This window comes from Astatotilapia calliptera, chromosome 6, assembly GCF_964374335.1.
Source record: "Astatotilapia calliptera chromosome 6, fAstCal68.1, whole genome shotgun sequence".
Lineage (NCBI taxonomy): Eukaryota > Metazoa > Chordata > Actinopteri > Cichliformes > Cichlidae > Astatotilapia > Astatotilapia calliptera.
The window spans coordinates 19,387,878-19,402,481 of NC_137427.1; the positions used below are offsets into that span (position 1 = coordinate 19,387,878).

General features: G+C 41.8%; 1 long non-coding RNA gene across 1 annotated transcript; it reads right to left on the reverse strand.

Moving 5' to 3' along the window:
• Positions 1–5,192: 5,192 nt before the first annotated feature.
• On the reverse strand, positions 5,193–8,141 carry LOC113023384 (uncharacterized). The gene is made up of 2 exons (XR_013909537.1): positions 6,918–8,141; positions 5,193–6,764 (listed from the first exon to the last, which is right to left on the reverse strand). It is a non-coding gene; the product is annotated as an uncharacterized LOC113023384 (long non-coding RNA).
• Positions 8,142–14,604: the final 6,463 nt, after the last annotated feature.

The following is a 14,604-nucleotide window of genomic DNA, read 5'->3' on the forward strand; positions in this document are numbered from 1 at the left end:
TTTATTGTCACATCACATGTGCAGGCACACTGGCACAGCACATGCGAGTGAAATTCTTGTGTGCGAGCCCCACAAGCAACAGAGATGTGCAAACACAACAACACAAACGAGCAAAATACAATAATGACCAACCTGAAACTAATAAATATATGTACAATATATAATAGTGTATGCATTTCTGGATGTGTATACTAAATATTTTCCTACGTGTGTGTGTGTGTGTGTGTGTGTGTGTGTGTGTGTGTGTATACACATTTTTACAAATTAAATAGTAAAAAAAATAAAAATATAATAATAATAATAATAATAATAATAATAATAATAATAATAATAATAATAAAATATACAGAGTTGAATATGTGCAAAACAAGTGGCATTTATATACAGTGTGGAGTGCATAATGTTAAAGTTCCAGTAGTGAAGCTGAGGTGTCTATGACGTGTTCAGCAGTCTGATGGCCTGGTGGAAGAAGCTGTCTCTCAGTCTGCTGGTACGGGACCGGATGCTGCAGAACCTCCTTCCTGATGGAAGCAGTCTGAACAGTTTATGGCTGGGGTGACTGGAGTCCTTGATGATCCTCCCCGCTTTCCTCAGGCAGCGCTTCCTGTAGATGTCTTGGAGGGAGGGAAGCTCACCTCCAATTATCCGTTCAGAGCACCGCACTACTCTCTGGAGAGCTTTGCAGTTGTAGGAGGTGCTGTTGCCATACCAGGTGGTGATGCATCCAGTGAGGATGCTCTCAATGGCACAGTGATAGAAGGTCCTGAGGATGCGGGGGCTCATGCCGAATCTTTTCAGTCTCCTGAGAAAGAAGAAGCTCTATTTATGGAGCGTGCACATACAACAAAGGCGAGGGTGTTGAAAACAGAACAGAGAAAACCTAAACTGGGAAAACTAAGCAAAAACAAACCTGAAAACAGAGAGGGGAAGACACAGAAATTGATGCAGAGTGGACACAGAATGCCGGACAGCGATTACGCATTCTGTAATCTCAACTAACAGAGGCAGACACAAGGCTTAAATACACAGAAGGATAACAAGGGAATGAGACACAGAAGGAGGGCACAGCTGGGAGTAATCAGACATGACGGGACAGGGGAAACGTAAACCGAACACACTGAGATCAGACACAGACCTTCAAAGTAAAACAGGAAAAGCACACACACATGCAAAGACACAGACTCAGAGACGCGGGCTTAACACAGAGACCTGACTACACTAGTGGGGAAACAGGCAGGGATGACACCAAACAGAGGGAGCACAGACTAAACACTGGGAAACCAAAACACAAACAGTCATAATACATAAACGTATCAAAGGTAAAAGTACAAAAACCAAAAACACTGGGTCACCGACCCAGGACCGTAACAGTCCGAGTGTGTGGCTGGGTCTGAAGTACACTGGGATGACGTGTTTGGAGAAGACTGTCACGAGTTTTTTTTTTTTTTTACACCGGCTACATAGGGGATAACAATGTCCTTGCGTTTGTCTTTCTGATCCTCCCTAGTTGTTGTCTAATCTTCTTTTCTGTGCATCTTTGCTGACTTGGTGAAAGCCCAATTGGGATAGCCACATTTTAAGAGCTTCCTTTACATGTGTGTGTTCTCTCTTTTTCCCTTCAGGCTTAGAGGGGCAAAAATCAGAATCAGAATCAGAATCAGAATACTTTATTGATCCCTGGGGGAAATTATTTTTTGTTACAGTGCTCCATTTTAAACCAACATTAAGACAAGACAGACAATACGCTAACTAAGAATAGTACAATATATACATATATATACATACATACATACATAAGTCACTTATAAATAAATATTTGGAAAAGAAACATGTGTAGCTGTAGCAGCAAACAGTGTGTTAAGTGGATGCGTTGTACAGGGAGATGGCCACAGGCAGGAATGATTTCCTGTGTCGTTCAGTGGTGCTTTTCGGTAATCTCAGTCTCTCACTGAACGAGCTCCTGTGACTGACCAACATGTCATGGAGTGGGTGGGAGGTGTTATCCAACATTGTCTTTATCTTGGACAGCATCCGCCTCTCCGACACCACCTTGAGGGAGTCCAGCTCCATCCCCACAACATTGCTGGCCTTACGGATCAGTTTATTAAGTCTGTTGGCATCTGCAACCCTCAGCCTGCTCCCCCAGCATGCAACAGCATAGAGGATCGCACTGGCCACAACAGACTCATAGAAAATCCTCAGCATTTTCTGGCAGATGTTGAAGGACCTCAGTCGCCTCAAAAAATAGAGACGACTCTGGCCCTTCCTGTAAAGTGCTGTGGTGTTTTTAGCCCAGTCCAGTTTATTGTCAATGTGTACTCCAAGGTATTTATAGTCCTCCACAATGTCAACACTGACCCCCTGGATTGAAACAGGGGTCAAGTGTTTCCTGGTCTTCCTGAAGTCCACGATCAGTTCCTTGGTCTTTGCCACGTTGAGCTGCAGATGATTCTGCTCACACCACGTGACAAAGGAGTCGACCACAGCCCGGTACTCTGTCTCATCATCCCTGCTGATGCATCCAACCACCGCAGAGTCATCAGAAAACTTCTGAAGATGGCATGTCTCTGTGCAGTGGCTGAAGTCTGTGGTGTAGAGGGTGAAGAGGAAGGGGGAGAGGACAGTCCCCTGTGGTGCCCCTGTGTTGCTGATCACCTTGTCAGACACACACTGTGGGAGACGTACATATTGTGGTCTTCCTGTCAGGTAATCAACAATCCAGGACACCAGAGAAGCATCCACCTGCATCGCTGCTAACTTATCACCCAGGAGGGTCGGCCTGATGGTGTTGAAAGCACTGGAAAAGTCAAAAAACATGACCCTCACAGTGCTCGCCGGCTGGTCCAGATGGGTGTAGACACGATTGAGCAGGTAGATGATGGCGTCCTCTGTTCCGAGACGAGGCTGATAAGCGAACTGAAGGGGATCCAGATGTGGTCTTACTATGGGTCGCAGCTGGTCCAGGATGAGCCTTTCCAGGGTCTTCATGATGTGGGAGGTCAGTGCCACGGGCCTGTAATCCTGGGGGCCACTGGGACGAGGCGTCTTTGGTACAGGGACGAGGCATGATGTCTTCCACATCACCGGGACCCTCTGCAGACTCAGACTCAGCATAAACAGTTTATGAAAGACTCCACACAGCTGGGGGGCACAGGCCTTGAGGACAAGGGGACTCACTCCGTCTGGTCCAGCAGACTTGCCTGAGTGAAGTCTCCTCATTTGCATCTCAACCTGGTATTGAGTGAAGGTGATGGGTGGGGGAGGGGTGTCAGGAATCTCACAGGAGGCAACATGTGAAGAGAGAGGCTGGCACAGTGGTGTGGTTCTGGATTCCAGGCTGACTGCAGGTGAGGTTGTGGGGGTAGGAGCAGACACTGTGGTGTCGAATCTATTGAAAAACAGATTCAACTCGTCGGCTCTATTCTCACCTCCCTCAGCTCCCCTGCTGTTGGTTGGCCTGAATCCAGTGATGGTCTTCATGCCCCTCCACACCTCTCTCATGCTGTTCTGCTGGAGTTTCCACTCCAGCTTCCTCCTGTAATTGTCCTTAGCCTCTCTGATCTTGTCCTTTAGTAACACCTGGACCTTCCTCACCTCCTCTTTGTTGCCCCCTCTGAAAGCCCTCTTCTTGTTGTTGAGGAGGGCTTTGATGTCCTTAGTCACCCACGGCTTGTTATTTGGGTAACAATGAACAGTCTGAGCTGGAACAATGAATCAGGTTATGATCTGACCTACCAAGTGGGGGGAGGGAGGAGGAGCTGTATGCATCCTTGACGTTAGCATACAGTAAGTCTAAAGTTTTCTCTCCCCTGGTGGGACAGTCCACATATTGTTTGAATGTTGGTAGTGTATTGTCCAGTGATACATGGTTGAAGTCACCCGAGATCACAATAAAGGCACTCGGGTGCTGAGTCTGTAGCCGAGCTATGGCAGAGTGGATAGTGTCACAAAAAATGTTCCCTCCTACACCCGTTTTCACACCTTGGCTCATGTGATTAGGTAGAAGATCATTAGTAGGGCTGGGTATCATCACTGATTTCTAGAATCGCTTCGATTCTGATTCACAAGGTTCCGATTTGATTTGATCCAGTATTCGATTCCATTTGAATCAGGGAAATTTTGCCACCAACAGTCAGAAATATTATAATTCTGATCACTTATCAGTACATATCCATATTTTTATATCTATAAAAAGAAAGCTGACACTTGCAAGACTTTATCAAGCAGATGCCTTTGTGTCAAAGTAACTGAGGATAAAACACAGAAAAACATGAGATTTTCCTGGCCTGGGCTGTTATAGCAGATAACTTTAAAAATACTCTGCAGTAGATCAAAAATGAAAGAACACCATTAATCAACATGTAGTGACGTAGATTTTGGGTAGGATTTCACGTGCTCATTTTAGTACTGCCCTTTAGAGAGTGGTAAGTGGGACTCTTGCTTTTGTTACAGGATTGTGCCACATTGCTGCTGTCTTGTTTTGTCTTGTTGTAGCCTTGTTGTCATTTTACAAAGGTTTATGGACTGGCCTTGACCGACTCCTGGTTTTATGGTCTTTTACTCGGAATTTTTTGATATTTTAATCATGCTTTTATAAAGAACTGTACCTTACGGTGTATTTGTTTTATTTATATCTCTTTTACTGTTTTCTTTAATGTTTTATGTTTCGTTGCTTTAGTGCAGGTGCGGCTGCTTGTTTTTTTTTTTGGCTTTTTTTGCCTGTCCCGTTTGGCTCTTTTGCCATCAGAATTATTGTCTAAAGGCAAACAAAGATGCCCAACGGATTTACTTTACCAAATTGACCATCCCAGCCTTGCCGTAATGGTCCATTTGATTCACCTTTTACTGTTTATTTTATTTTCACTTACTGAATACGGGACAGACTTGACTGGGGGAAAGAAGGGGAGAAAGAAAGAGGGAAAGAAAAACAGCTGAAAAACAGCTGAGGTTTTCACTGAGGTTTTCCTGTTTGCTTTGGGCCAAGTGTTGATAGTTGCATTGTCCAGTAACTTCTTTTAGCTATCTATTTTTATCAAACACCTTTTGTAATACTTATTGCATTGAAGGATACATAACTAGAGCTTGACTACAGAAAAGCAAGAAAGAAAAACAGGAAATCACATGAGGACAAATGCCATGTCCTATCACAAGCAGGCTTCAACACAAGAAGAGAACTTTACTTAAACACAGTGAAATTAAGTCACTTTATTTATAAGCAAGCACATTTAAAAACAACAGCTTCTTTACTGTTTAAAACATAATAAAAGATGACAGTAAAGGAAAACAGAACTTCAAAGAATTAAAAAAACAACAACAGCTAAATAAACCATGTCAGAAGTCAAATTTTAAAATGTACAGACTCAGCATTCAGAGAGATAAAAAGACACATACTCATGCAAATCCTTTAATATAGAAAACCAGAAATTTCAAACTCAACTGTAAAACTAACCGAGAGGCAAGTGTGGTCTTGGAATCAAAGTCTGTTTTGTATTATTAAGACAAATCACAAAGCCTGCATTGTTTGCCTTACAGTTCTTAATTTTTGCACTCCTCTTATTTGTTCAGGCATGCTAATATTGTATGAATACAAGTTGACCACAGCCAGGCTTTATTTGCATTAAGTGACTTGAATAAACATAAAACCTGGGGATCAAAATGGTTGCTATCAACTTTCACCTTTAACCCAAACTTCAGGCTCTATGTATACTCACATAAAAGGGGTATTTGACTATTGTTGCTCACAAAATGAACAGACTGAATACCGTCTACTTTAGATGGGACATTATAAGAGAAACAGGCGATAGAAATCTATAAAGAAAAAATATAATAGCGAACACAGCACTGGTGATCTGAAGAAGGCAAATTATGCATACTGCAGAAACCTGTCACTTAGCAAATTCAAAGTTAATGCATTAATTTACCACTCAGCAGACTGTGAGTGCTGCTTATCATTTCACCGACTTTTATTAAAATGTTAAACTTTCGACTACATCAAATGATATATAATAAAGTAATTTTGATATACTAATGAAGCACATTCAGGTCAGACATTACACCAAAATGAGGGAAATGTGAAATTCATGTTAGTTTTTGACAAATAAAGTTAATTTTACACATTGAATAATCTCTCTACAAATAGACTATAAGATTTCTTATTCAATATTACAAAAACAGTTACCATCAGTCAGTTACACAATCAATCATTTACTGTATCACCATTTAAAGTCATGCACATTTTTCTCTCACAATGCCACAAATACATTTTGCACTGTTCCTTTATTTAGGCTTAACACTCCTTCCTACATAAGTAATCTTCCTTCATAATACTACTTCATGGAGTTTTGAACCAAACCGTATTCTCTTTTTATGCCACTATAAATTCAACACAGTTTACTTCTGGAAATATCAGCGTCTATTGTGAGGAATCTATTAAGCAGTACAACAATGTCAAGTCATCAAAGGTCTTCATTTAGTATCAGCCAAAGAGACTGAAAACAAGATAGAATCAGGAGTTTGTGAACAGCATGTCAAAGTTGGTGTGAAAAGCTGATTAAACAAGAAGGGACAAATCTATCACCTGCTTTTCATCTTAAATGTGGTAGAAAACTGCTGTATTATCATTTTTGTTTTTAATGTGAATGTTCTTATATCTGGGAAGTATTGATGGAGGAATATGTGCTAAAATCTGAACTTTGAATTTTCTTCTTATTTGGTCTCTGTGATGCTTGACGAATTTCCAGGGCAGCATAACACACATCTTCATCCTGAGATTTCAAAATTGTTGTTAATATAGTATTAGAGTTTGTAAGTAAACAGCAAACCCAAAAAAAACCCCCCCCACCTCACTCTGTAACTTAAAATGAAAATTGTAACTGTAACACCAAGATAGTCTGTTAATTACTGCCGCTGGTGATTACCTGCTTTATGTGACTTTGGCTTTCAGTTGTCTTCATGTCATCTTGAGATGTATTATTTTCTACAGAAAACAGAGGAGAGGACAAATTTTACATCAAAGATGGAACATAATAAATACAATAATACAATAAATTGAGGATGGAAATTAAGTACAAAGTTGTTCAGCTGGAACAGATGGAAGTTACAAATACAGCAGGTACCTATTTTTTGGCGAAGCTGGTAAAACAGTACAGAGGATAAAAGAGAGAAGAGAGCGACAATAAAAGGACACAGAGTGAAAAGCAGCTTCCAGCACACGCTACAGTCCTCCTGAGGTTTGTGGATGTCATGACGAATCACGGTGGAGGCTGTCTCAAACACAAATTGCAATAATTAGTTTGTATAATTTATTTGTATGCATTTTCATGGTTCATGTTTAAAAATACAGATTTTTCCCCATGTGTTAATTGCAATAATATTTTTTAAATATAGGTGGATACATAAATATAGATCTCAAATGACTAAAAAGAAAAAAAACAACAATTAAATGACCTATATAGTACATGACCACTGGCAATTACATTTAAAAAATAACGACAAATCAGCTCATTTTGTGGATAACTTTAGGCTCTTTTGTTTTAAGTGCCTTAACTTCTTTAATTAAATCATAAACTGAAATTGGTTATTTATCAGGAGCAATTTACAGTATGAATACTAGAGCTAGAATATTCTTTGAACACCCCAAGATGAAGTTATGGAGGCTGTTCTTATTCTGAGTATTCAGATTATATTCTTTGAATGAATTTCACTCAACTTAAGCTATTTCAAACAGAAATAAGATTCAAACACTTACTCAACAGAATCCTGGTTGTGATGTTGCCATATTTGTAAATATATTTCTGAGAAAATGTTGCGTCAATCTCCTTCTGTTCAGTTCCACAGTAGTAGAGACCCTCATCAGAATCAGTAGTGTTCATGATCAACAGGTCATAGGAGTCAGAAGACTGGTTTTCCACTAAATGCAAACGAGGGAATGGATTGAGAATGTCTACTTTGTCCTCAAGGTATGATGGATCATATTTGTAGTTTGTCCTCAGAATGAGTGAAGGCTGGTTCTCATGAGAACAGTTCCTGAACCAAACTATGAAATTGCGGCTTGATTTTCGGCAGTCGCAGTGAAGAGTGATGTTATCGGCGGGTCTGACTCTTAGCACTAACTCTGGTCCAGACAGCTTGCCATGACTACAGAAAACAACTCCTGAAAGACAAACACAATTTCATCAGAACTAACGTTACAATATTGTTCAAACACTCAGAAACTAAATATCGATTATTACACAAAAAGAAAAATATGAAGTGCAAATGCAATCTTTCAGATTTAACTAAATAATATACCTAAGAGAGCAGTGAGAAGAAAAAGCGTCCTGCCCATGTTTGTCGATGACCTGTAGATGTAAGAGAATCAAGTAAGGCTTACTGCCGGATGTTATGAAAGGAGGAGATTTTTCCATTAAAGGAAATGTAAGTTGTGACTGGTTAGTTGAGCGTAACATTCTTTTGTGGTCATGTGTCACTTTCTTTTTGTATTGATGTAAAGAAAAGATAAAGTTTCTTAAAACTACAGCTGACCAACATTTAAACCGGGACAGTTTAAATGTAAACAAGTCAAAATTGTCAGAAAATTTAATCTCACTTATTAACAATACTGATGCATCTGAAAATTTTCTACTTTAGTTGAAAAATCATGTGTTGTCAATCTATAATGTCAAACATCTCAAGGTAACATTGCTCTTAGTTTTTGGGGTGTCTTCTGTCACAATGGGTCATCAGTGTCTAATCACCAAATTGATTAATTTCTCTATCTAAAATCATGTTAAATTCTTACAGATGATCTCTCCTTATTGAAATGAACCTTATGCGTAAGTTCAATAATGAAGACGTGTAATCATTCATCTGACTGCATTCCTGGGTGTTCGGCTCCAAGTCTATTTCATCTCGACCACTTTCCCACGCTGTCAGTCTCAATACTGATATCATTACTCTAGTCCACCCACCTTCTTTGAGGCAGTCAGCCTCTACTCTGCATGGTTTAAATCTGTGCTCGCCATCATTCTCATTTTCAGACTCTCATTCATGTGACTGCGTCTATATCTTTCTTAATTTGCGTGCTAGCTGCCTTTTCAATCATTTTGATTTCAGGCGGTGTCATCCCAAGAATTCAACAATCTGCAAATAAAAATATGTTTAACTTGTTTCTTGCTGTCTTCCCTAGGACATGATTTGAGGGATGGGAAGTTAAAAATAAATAAATAAATAAATAAATAAATAAATCCTCATGCTCATAATTTTACCTGTCAACTGTGCACTGCTGCATCTGTTATCTCCATTAAGAATCAAGAGTTGAATTTTCTTTTGTTTTCCGTTTTCAGCTGTTTTCCGTTAGTCTCAGAGGCTCACCGTTGGTTAAATCTCTCCGGCACTTCCCCTGTTGGCTGATTCTCTGGTTATTGATTCTTCACTAGTTAATCAGAATCAGAATTGTGTTTATTGGCCATGTATATGCGCAGACACATACAAGGAATCTGGTTCCGGTAGATGGTGACTCTCAAACACAGCAATGTAAATCACAACAATATGTAACAAAGATGACAGAAATTAAATGAGGTGAAATTAATACCACAGAATGTACATAAGGTGCAGTTGCAGTCTGGCAGTGGGAGCAGTGTGACAGGTCAGCTGTTTAGGAGGGAGATGGCGAAGGGAAAGAAACTGTTCCTATGTCGGGTGGTCCTGGTCTTCAGGCTTCCATACCGTCTGCCAGAGGGCAGCAGATCAAAAAGTCTGTGTCCAGGGTGTGAGGGGTCTGTGATGATTTTCCCTGCCCATTTCCTGGTTCTTGAAAGGTTCAGGTCCTGGATGAATGGCAGGGGGGCACCGATGATGCCCGTGCAGTCTGCTGAAGTCTGCTCCTGTCCTGTTTAGTGGCTGCACCATACCAGACTGTGATGGAGGAGCACAGGACAGACTCAGTGACTGCGGCGTAGAACTGGATTAGCAGCTCCTGTGGAAGACTGTATATGATGTAGGCGACACACACGTCGTTTTTGCTCATGAAAACGTTTTATTTATAATAACAATGCACCGTGACAACTCGTCCCGGTCCCGCTCGACTCTGCCGTCACTATATAGACACACAGAAGGAAAACACTCATGACACAATCGCCACCACCTGTGGCTCACCTGCCTCCCGGTACCACCCCCCTGAGCTCACCGCTCCACCCCTCCCCTGCAGCTATGCCAGGGAAGACACCTCCGCCACACTGTACTTGTATGCAGACTCATCACCATCCTGAATGAGGCCAATGACGGTGGTGTCTTCTGCAAACTTTAAGAGTTTAACAGCCAAGCTCTTGGAGGTGCAGTCATTAGTGTAGAGGGAGAACAATAGCGGTGAGAGGAACATCCTTGAGGGGCACCAATAGAGATTGAAAACGTGATGTAATTTCCAGGTTAAAACCACAAAGGATTGTAGGTGCAAGTGGTACTAGCCCACACGGGCTATTACAAGACAACAGTCACACAGAGATAAACAGAGACACAAAGAATGGCAAGAAGCAGTTGTATTATTAACTGCCATAATCTGTAGCATGACAGACACGGGAAACCGACGGGTAAAGACAATGATTTTTATTGGATTCCTTCGTGGAAGAAAAATTGTTCCAGTCATGTTTCCAAAGTCACGAAGAGGCGACAGATGGCCTAGATTGCAGCTATTCGAAGACCAAATATAACGTTCCAGAACACTCCAGCTCACGTTAGTCTGCTCCAAGCAATTCCACAAAGGTAAGTTTTTTGTTGTGTTTAACAAGTAATTTATCATAACATAATTGTTGATGCAGGTTACAAATAAGTCTATGCTGCGCTATGCTGCTTTGTTTACTGTGGCTTTGCGGGCTAATGTTTGTTGTGTTTTTTGGCAAACCAGCCTACAAAATGCTGGAATGCAATCCAGACTGGGCACCCTCTATCAACCTGGGTCATACCGAGTTGAAAGCTGCTATCACAGTGAGATTTGATTGGTTAAGAGGGACAGCGACATCAAAACAGCCATGAAAAGTCCCGCATTCCTCTTGGCCACAGACGGATAATATGGGCGAAATACATGCAGGTAAAATTGTTATTTTATATTCTACTTTACGCACTGTGTTTACCTGTGTTTAGCTTAACTATTTTTCTCTTTGGCAACTATGTCACTTACTGTTTTTGATGTCTATGTTGTACTAAGATTTTTCATCACGGTCATTTGTTTTAAAATGATCCCTTAGGTACCCGTACGTGAAAAGGGAAAGACCATCTCTTAATCGAGGAGGGGGCCTAAGGGTACATCTTACGTCATCTTACAATGCTGTGATTGCGGCCATTGCCAAACTCTCTGTGAGTGGTACTCATGGCCATTGATCAGTGATTTTTGATCAATGGTCATAAGAATTTGCATAATTAAGATGAAGGATAAAGGAACTGACCTCCCAGCCCATTGTTCCTTCAGTGGGCAGGTTTCAGTCATTATGCAAATTTACTGTGTTAAAGTGAATTGTTAAATGTTGTCATTTTTATGCTTACCATCTCTACATTGTTTTAACTCTGTGATGAAAGGAATTCTTTGTCCCCCTCCCCAGATTCTCGAGGTTCTGGGTGGGGGGGCTGTAGTGTCTTATTGCAGATACATCCTATCTGGAAGATCTGTTTCTTGTGATGTTGCTTCCTGCTTTTATAACCCTTTTGGTCAGCAGGAGGACACACACACACACACACACACACACACACACACACACACACACACACACACACACACACACACACACACACACACACACACACACACACACACACACACACACCAGATGATTTGCACCAGAGGTACACTTCAACTATGAGAGACAGAATGTGAAAAAAAAAATCCATGAATTCACATGGTAGGATTTGTAAAGAATTTATTCGTAAATTAGGGTGGAAAATAAGTATTTGGTCACCTCAAACAAGGAAAATCTCTGGCTCTCACAGACCTGTAACGTCTTCTGTAAGAAGCTTTTCTGTCCCCCACTCGTTACCTGTATGAATGGCACCTGTTTGAACTCATCATCTGTATAAAAGACACCTGTCCACAGCCTCAAACAGTCAGACTCCAAACTCTGCCATGGCCAAGACCAAAGAGCTTTCGAAGGACACCAGGAAAAGTATTGTAGACCTGCACCAGACTGGGAAGAGTGAATCTACAATAGGCAAGCAGCTTGGTGTGAAAAAATCAACTGTGGGAGCAATCATCAGAAAATGGAAGACATACAAGACCACTGATAATCTCCCTCGATCTGGGGCTCCACGCAAGATCTCATCCCGTGGGGTCAAAATGATCATGAGAACGGTGAGCAAAGATCCCAGAACCACACGGGGGGACCTGGTGAACGACCTGCAGAGAGCTGGGACCAAAGTAACAAAGCTCACCATCAGTAACACACTACAACGGCAGGGAATCAAATCCCGCAGTGCCAGACGTGTTCCGCTGCTGAAGCCAGTGCATGTCCAGGCCCGTCTGAAGTTTGCCAGAGAGCACATGGATGATACAGCAGAGGATTGGGAGAATGTCATGTGGTCAGATAAACCAAAGTAGAACTTTTTGGTATAAACTCAACTCGTCGTGTTTGGAGGAAGAAGAATACTGAGTTGCATCCCAAGAACACCATACCTACTGTGAAGCATGGGGGTGGAAACATCATGCTATGGGGTTGTTTTTCTGCCAAGGGGACAGGACGACTGATCCGTGTTAAGGACAGAATGAATGGGGCCATGTATCGTGAGATTTTGAGCCAAAACCTCCTTCCATCAGTGAGAACTTTGAAGATGAAACGAGGCTGGGTCTTCCAACATGACAATGATCCAAAACACACCGCCCGGGCAACAAAGGAGTGGCTCCGTAAGAAGCATTTGAAAGTCCTGGAGTGGCCTAGCCAGTCTCCAAACCTCAACCCCATAGAAAATCTGTGGCGGGAGTTGAAAGTCCGTGTTGCTCGGCGACAGCCCCAAAACATCACTGCTCTCGAGAAGATCTGCATGGAGGAATGGGCCAAAATACCAGCTACTGTGTGTGCAAACCTGGTAAAGACCTATAGTAAACGTTTGACCTCTGTTATTGCCAACAAAGGTTATGTTACAAAGTATTGAGTTGTATTTTTGTTATTGACCAAATACTTATTTTCCACCCTGATTCACGAATAAATTCTTTACAAATCCTACCATGTGGATTCATGGATTTTTTTTTTTTTCACATTCTGTCTCTCACAGTTGAAGTGTACCTCTGGTGCAAATTACTGACCTCTGTCATCAAGGTTCAAGGTTCAAGGTTCAAGGTTCTTTATTTGTCACATGCATAGTTATACTTGTATAACTATGCATGTGACATGGGGGGGGGGGGGGGGTGTAGAGGAAGAACATTATATATATATATATACATACATATAGTATATACACTGGGTGAATGTGCAGTAGTAGCAGCAAGCAGGTGAATTCTGTACATTAATATGAATAGACATCTGACTATTTTACAGGATAGACAATATAAACATATTTAAAATTAAAGGAATTGAAATGTACATTGTGCCTTGGTTTAGAGTGTCTGGAAGAGTCCTGTCTCAGTCAATTATAGATGATGTGAGAGGGCGGGTGTGTGTGTTTAGGGCATGGATGGCTTGGGGATAGAAGCTCCTCTTGAGTCTCTCTGTCCTTGCCCGGAAGATGCGGAACCTTCTACCAGATTGCAGAAGTTGGAACAGTTTGTTGCCAGGATGGGACGGGTCCTTCAGTATCTGCGCTGCTCTAGTCCGGCATCTCCTGGTGTAGGTGTCCTGAAGCGGGGGGAGAGCAATCCTGCAGCAGCGTTCTGCTGTACGGATCACTCTCTGGAGAGCTTTTTGGTCCTTCACACAGCTGTTCCCAAACCACGATGTCATGTTCTGTGTGAGGATGCTCTCCACAGCGCCTGTATAGAAAATCCTGAGGATCTTTGGCGAGACCCTGAACTTCCTCAGTTGTCGTAGGTGATACAGGCGCTGCCTAGCCTTTTTGGCAGCGCCTGTCATCATTTTAGGTGGGGGAACTTGCACAATCGGTGGCTGACTAAATACTTGTTTGCCCCACTGTACATACAGTGCCTTGTCTTAGAACCATGTGGGTGTTGCTTTTGCTGTGATGTGTATTGTGTGAACTGTTTTCCCAATAAAAAGCAGTGAGAGGAGGCCGTCATTGGGGTCATTGTGCGGTAGACACCGACGAGGCCTCCCTTGCAAGTAAATCGATCGATCGCTGACTGTCTTGTTTTCTTCATGATGAATAAGTCTCTAAACCAGCGGGGCTTGTGGAAACACAGACCCAACATACTGTTTATAACGTTGGGGAAACCTGCAGTCAACTGAGACTGAAGAAGTCACTTGGATGAGTGACGAAACGTTTCTCCCACTGAAAACGTTACGTACAGATGAACAGAATCAACTTTTGGAAATTCAGATAAGACAGTTACTGATAGATGATGAGCAGGTAGACACAGAGTAGACGTTGAGTAATCCAGAGATTGTGCCAAAAATTAGGCCAGCTTACATGAGAAAGAGGAATCAAGGTTTTTCCTGATTACCACACTTAGGAGGTAGATTATCTGGCAGAGAC